This window comes from Magallana gigas, chromosome 4, assembly GCF_963853765.1.
Source record: "Magallana gigas chromosome 4, xbMagGiga1.1, whole genome shotgun sequence".
Taxonomy (NCBI): Eukaryota; Metazoa; Mollusca; class Bivalvia; order Ostreida; family Ostreidae; genus Magallana; species Magallana gigas.
In genome coordinates this window covers 23,606,600-23,613,492 of record NC_088856.1, presented here as the reverse complement: position 1 = coordinate 23,613,492, position 6,893 = coordinate 23,606,600, and the positions used below count along the sequence as shown (strand labels likewise).

At 31.2% G+C, this 6,893-nt stretch overlaps 1 long non-coding RNA gene across 1 annotated transcript; it reads right to left on the bottom strand.

Moving 5' to 3' along the window:
* Positions 1-247: 247 nt before the first annotated feature.
* LOC136275144 (uncharacterized) lies at positions 248-5,743 on the bottom strand. Its single transcript, XR_010713670.1, has 5 exons — positions 5,425-5,743; positions 5,247-5,312; positions 4,444-4,679; positions 3,372-3,526; positions 248-1,471 (listed from the first exon to the last, which is right to left on the bottom strand). It is a non-coding gene; the product is annotated as an uncharacterized lncRNA (long non-coding RNA).
* Between the last annotated feature and the right edge of the window lie 1,150 nt (positions 5,744-6,893).

The following is a 6,893-nucleotide window of genomic DNA, read 5'->3' as shown; positions in this document are numbered from 1 at the left end:
TTCAATTGTTTGAATTTGTTTTCTTGATAAGCAAAATTATCAGCAGAATATACTCTACCTTACTAATTTAATAGAAATGCATTTTTAACCATACAAATTTGTTTAAGGTTAAGTTTTGACTTGGTTATATAAAAAGTTATTTAAATATTTTTTGCTTCTAACAGAAGGACATCATACATGTATATAAAAATTTTTCATTGCCTAAATTTGTTTTTCCTAATTTTTTAAAACAAAATTATCGCCCCGTTTATGACATCTACAATGACTAACCTCAACGGTTCAAAGTGAAGAGTTACAGTTGAAAATATACATGATGCGTTCACATAGCACACAAACAATACTACATTTTACAAGCGGCCCATGGTTCTTATCGGTCACCTGAGTACCTGCAGTGTGGCTCTTTCAATGTATATTCATGTGCATTATAATTATAGGGCTATTATGAAATCATTTTTATTATTCCGGGATAGTTTAATCCAATAATCTTTCGAAATTCTAAAAAAAAAATATTAAAACGTCATAGCATAACATACAGTGACATAATTGAACAAATCGTAAGAACAAAAAAATAATTGGGCAAAAATTACACCACCCTACCCTATACAAAATCATTAGAGCCCTGTCCTTACAAGAAAACTCCTGATCCATCATAACTTTGAAAGAGGCATTCTTCCTTATCATAACTATATACTTATTTCATCGGATTAATACTAAGTTACATAGGAGAAGATTTTCAAAGAACTACTGCATTTAGAGCCCCACCCTAACACCAGAACACCTCACCCAGGGCCATGAACTTCCCAATTTTGGAAGAGGCACTCTTCCTCATCATAAATATATATCTGGTATGTACTTTAGTACATATATTAACTTTGGTTTAAATTGGTTCAGTGGTTTCAAAAAAGAAGCTAAAAATGTTCAAAAGTTGTCAACCAATGTACAACGAATGATGACGGACAAATACAGATAGCAATAGGTCACCTGAGTGACTCCGGTGGCCTACAAATAGTGAATCAGAAGTTCTAATAAAATGCTAAAGTGGCCAAGCTTTTAAAATTGTCCAAATCATTTTCAGCTTCTAGGTCCTTTTCTCCAACCATCTGATCACAACAGGAATCCCCCTCCTTTTTAAGTCCAATCTGCAGAAATAGCTGGAAACTTGATTTCCTGAAAGGAACTCATCAATTCTGAAAATGCGCTTTCCTTCTGCATTTCTCACTCTTCTCATCTCGGAGGCTACATCTTCTGTTTCAAGTTAATGACCACTGCTTTCTACAACCTCAAACTTTCAAGAAAGATTTTTGAGATTCAGTGAATCACTTAAACTCGCATTTTGACTTCAAAGCCCATCCTTTGTGAAAAACTTCAGCAGAACCAACTGGATATGTGTCTACTTCATTTTCCCCTTGTATATTCTCCTAATCTGATTCCATCCTTTTTACAAGATGTTTTCTACTATTGGAACACACTCCTGTAAAAGTTGAAAAACTATTACAGTAAATGATGGAGATATCATCTAACAAATTCAAACAAGAGGCCCAGAAGCCACATCACTAATCTGAGCAACAATAGCTCATCAAATTAACTTCATGATATCAGAACAAAATATATAAAATAACAATTAAGAGTATACCATGTTTCAAAAAATCTTTAAAATTTACTGCGCATATTCCTATGTTAAACATCAAATCCCTTTTAAAAGACTTTTCAAAAGATTTTTTCTACTTATATTCCTTGGTTAAAACTGACCCAGTGGTTCTGGAGAGAAGTCAAAAATGCAAAAAGTTTACAGATGGATGGAAAGACAGACAGACATATGGATGTAATCAGAAAGTAATCAGAAATGCTCACTTGGGCTTTCAGCTCAGGTGAGATAATAAAAACCAAATAAATTATTTGATTACCTACGTTTAATTTTGTGTAACTGTTTGAAGAGCCAACATGGCTGAAAGCGCTCGCTGTAAAGAATTTATTTAATTTGGACTGTAACATCGGTCATTACAAAATCTCAGTGCGCAGCACAGTTAAGGCTGTCAATAAACTCCGTTCAGACAAAAAGTACGGGAAATGTGCATTATGACATCACAGTATATTACAAACCTCGAAAGTACTTATTAATCTATTTATTAGTAAAATTAACTTATACTAATATTTTAATTAAAAACAACAAATGCTATTACTTACAATTTTGATGTCCGTTATATCGTACACACTGAAAAATAAGCGAGATGTCTTTCTCGCTGTACTACAAAATATGACGTCATATGCTTCAAAATGACGCATTAAGTTAAATCATTGAAGGCTATCGTGCAGTTTTATAGCGAAGAAAAATAAATGTCATACATTAACGGAAAAGTATAAATGAATATTTTGTTTAAAATTATTATTAGTAGAATGCTACCTATATAGTCTTATTTTCATTTTGTTAAAAGTATGCATCGTATAAAGAAGCCACCTCGGTTTTGTATAAAGTATCGTATATCTAAAATCTGAGTACCTAAATAAATCACTTAATTGCAGGGGCATACACTTACCTGATCCCGACAAACTTTTACATGTGAATTTGAAATATGCTATGTAACTTAAAAACTTCTACGATCCTTGTAAAATCTTACAAATTAATTATTTTTTAATGAAATTAACCCCGTGACCTTCAAAATTATTCAACATATGCATTATAAATTACGGTTTCTACTAACAAATATTCTTATCTTAAAAAGTTCGCACCGTCAAAATCTACGATATAACATCAAGTTATTTCATAATTCAGTTGTGAATTTTGGCATGATTATGCCCTTGCAATATTGAATTTTTTAAATGACCCCAAAACCACAAATACATCTGCTTGTACCATGCGACTGCCATATCACGTGACCACTATGAACATAAAATATTGTACTGTTATATATATATTTTAGAAATATATTGCATTTGAGTGACTGTTATTGATTTTAAAAAGGACATGCCAGTTTAACTAAAGTATACGTGTTTTCATCACAAAAATTTGCCCGTATTTTTATTGACCGCCTTAACTGTACTGCGTGGTCCGAAGACTGCGTCCAGAAGATTTTTTTATTCCTGCCAGTGAAATTAAAAAATTGACAAGTATGATGGACTTGTAAATATTTTAAAAGCCAAATGTCTAAAACAATTTGTAATCAATTTTGAATGTTACACATATGGATATATGGGGGCAAGTAAATTTTTTTGCAGGCCAATATATTTTGACAGACGACTGGTCCTAGGCTTTATTTATCAACAGAGAGAGAGAGAGAGAGAGAGAGAGAGAGAGAGAGAGAGAGAGAGAGCATAGAAATAAAGATTCTGTGTTTTTAATCTCATTGCCATAATAACCAAAATAATTGACAAACCTTAACCAATTCTAATAAGACAATCATAATACTTCTTCAGGAAGAATGACTGCTCTTTTGCTATGGTTCCTTTTGAATTGCTCTTGCTTTGATGATTAAATGTCCATCCACAGGAACACATCCTACTTGACCTCCATCCAACACCAAGAACATATCTAAATAAGATGCTAAAACTCATTTGTAAATGTGTTTATCATTTCTTAACTAATTTTTTTTCACTAATGCCCACTGCATGGTCAAGTAATGATGCAATAAAAAGTTTTTACACACATCCTTTTGATATAATCAATCTGGCAGGCATATTTTTTTTAATTCTACATTCCCAGTTATGTCTACTAATGCTTATTTTTTGTTCCACTGACAGTTTTACAATTGTCACTCAATATAAAAAAATATGGTCAAAATCTTAAAATTTACTTTGCAATTTCTTATTTCACATTTTTTGACTTAGTTTGAATCTGTAGACTTAATGCTGGTAGATTAAGTTTCTTGTGTATGCCAAACTCTTTGATGATCTGAAAGAAGCTACCTCTATTTGAATTGTAATAATTGATGGATTCACAGAAATGCACAGATATATCTGCAACATCAATATTAAAGAAGAGTAAGATAAGTGAGGAAAGACAGAGAGATGGTTACATAAGGAAATGCCCTTAGCTAAATTCACAAGTACAAGTAATTATGTACACTTCAGTCCATTTATACCTGTGCTTATTTTTCCTGATTCAAAACATTAAAAACAAAACAAAGCAAACAACATATGAATTTGTCATTTGCAAGCTAGTGACTGTCATTGTCAAGCTGAAGGCACAGTTACTACAATTAAATTAGATGCTTTGAGATAGAGAGAAAATGATAGAGAGAAAATTCTAATTCACTATTAAGCAAAGGAAATTTCTATGGGTCATTTTTTCTGTTAATTCAGAGATTCACAAGCAACTCTTTCAAAACTAATCACATGTTCTTATTGATAAAGGTGTTTAATTTAAATTCTGCAAGTCTTTGAATTTAATTGTCTGATATTCATAACCATATTATGAAACATGATACATTCGTAAGACATGTCACATACCTGTGTTTTGGACAGATGGTAAGTATTTCATCATCTTCACTGAAGAAACCTCCCCTTATTTTCAATAATTCTGATTCTGATTTTATACTCCTACAAATTGAAAACTGTCGGAGGTGTGCATCTATGGAAAGATTACAACATGTCATAGGAATAATATGCCTTGGCCAGGTCTTTTTGTATATCCACAGGTATCATTCAGTGTGAAAAAGCTAAGCTACAGACAAACTGATTTCCATCTAAAAGAGAGCAAGATATCTTGTTAATATAAAATCTTGTTAATGAACTGATATTGAGCATTCATGTATTTCCAAAACAAACATACATGTACTACATCTGAGAATCTAACTATGATAGTGTAATCTTATCATCATGGAGGCTTGATTTGGAATTAAAAATTGAAAATGAAAATTGCCCATTAAAAGAGAATGTATAATAAACATTTTGTCTTTTTATATGTTTAGTGGGGGGGGGGGGGGGGAGAGAGAAAGATAGAGGTGGGGGTTATGTACTTTTCATATAAATTTGCATTAATTTATGAATGCTTTACATTATTACTGGTAACGTATTTAAAATCCATCCAACATACTGACAAGAATACACATATTTTCAAAAGATGCTGTCATTTCTCTGCAACTTCAAGCGGATGACAATTAAAACAATTAAGACAAAGTTCATGAGTCATTCCAATTCTTTCTAAAAATCTATGTAAAATTGGTAAAGAGTGTATTTTAATTTTAGAAATTAACAATTTATTTGAAATTATTCTAAACTCATCACATATATGTTGAAGGAACAACACCTACATTTACAAGTTGAATCAGATGTCATTCCTCTGCAATTTTAAACAAACATCAAGCAACCACAACTCCCTGTAAAATTAATCAAAAAGTCAAAATATTTTATCCGTTTATGAAGCAATATAGATGTTTTACATTAAATATTTTTGGCATAGATCAGACATATCTATAAAATATCACCTACCATTACAAGTTGCTGTAAGTCCTCTGCAAATTCAAGCAGACTACAACCAACTGAGTAGACAACATGTTTGGTTTCCACTTCCTGTTAGTTTAATTGAACCTCCGCCGCAGAAGAATCCATAAAGGGGGGTAATATTACTTATTCAAAATCAAAGTTTGGTTACTTTGCTTTTAATGTTATTTCTTTTATACACATTGACTACCGTTTTTCACTGATAAATCTTATAAACCAATGTAAGAATTTTTTATCTAATATAGAATCAAAACAAATTCAGGTTGCTTTTTAGAGAAATTAATTTTTAGAAATACTTTAAATTTTACAATGAAAAATGTTAAAAAAGCAATTTGGGAAATAATACTGTGACATTCTGATTTCCAAAAAAATGCAAAATTTAGTGTTATCAATTTTTTTCAAATCTAACAAAATTTTATGTTGATATGCAATGTTATTTTTTAAAATTTGATGATTTGTTGGTATTTTAGTGTTTTTGTCTATTTTTGGTTGTTGTCATGGAAACAATGACCATGTGGCCAAAAATACCACATTTCTAAAATACCTCTTACCTATTTAAATTTTTGACAACAAAACATGATCTGGAAATAGGAGTTGAGTACTAATGATTTCCTGTAATGCTTTTTATAAGTTCTTAAGTTGCTTTTTTCAACACTTGCATTTCTTCCAACTGAGATAGAAAAGATTAAACTTTTTTAACTCTGGTCCCTTAAATTCCTAGTTAGGTAGCGCATGAGAAAATCATTATATTGTTAGGATATATAAACGTATTTTACCTAATTTTGCTTTAATAACCTATTACAAAACATGACTCAGTAAATGACTATATAGATAAGAAACTTTAGACCCATCTTGATCCCTAATTTGGGGAGACAGTCCCTTTTTCTTAATATCAAATGAAAGGTCGTTTAATTTTGAACACATTTTGTTCAATAAGTCTTTAGAAATTCATTACCGTTCCTGAGATATATGTGAAAGAAAGTCTTCCGGGCCGATCCCTTATCTCCTTAAAAGGTCCGTTTAACGACATTTTAAAGATTGAATATTGTTTTGTGCATCATTTTGAGCGTCTTTGCTTCTATACTGCATTTCCAAAGATTTTTCTTTTCTGATATATGGGTAATTAATTTTTTCGGACATTTGACCTCTGAAAACCTCTAATTACATGTATGTACTGCATAGTAAAATCATTACATTGCTTGGATACATAAATGTAAGATAACATATCTGCTTTTATGACCTTTCACAAAATATCTCTCAGTAAAGACTTTAGTGCCCTCTGTCTCCTAATTTGAGAGGCAAATCCTCTTTTCTTGATATCGAATGAAAGATCAAATATCAAAAGATATATGTGTGATCAAATTTTGGACGTTAGACCCCTAAAAACCTAATTATGTAACACATAAAATCAATAGATTCCTTGGATATAAAGCAGTTGAGATCGACTCAAAATTTGA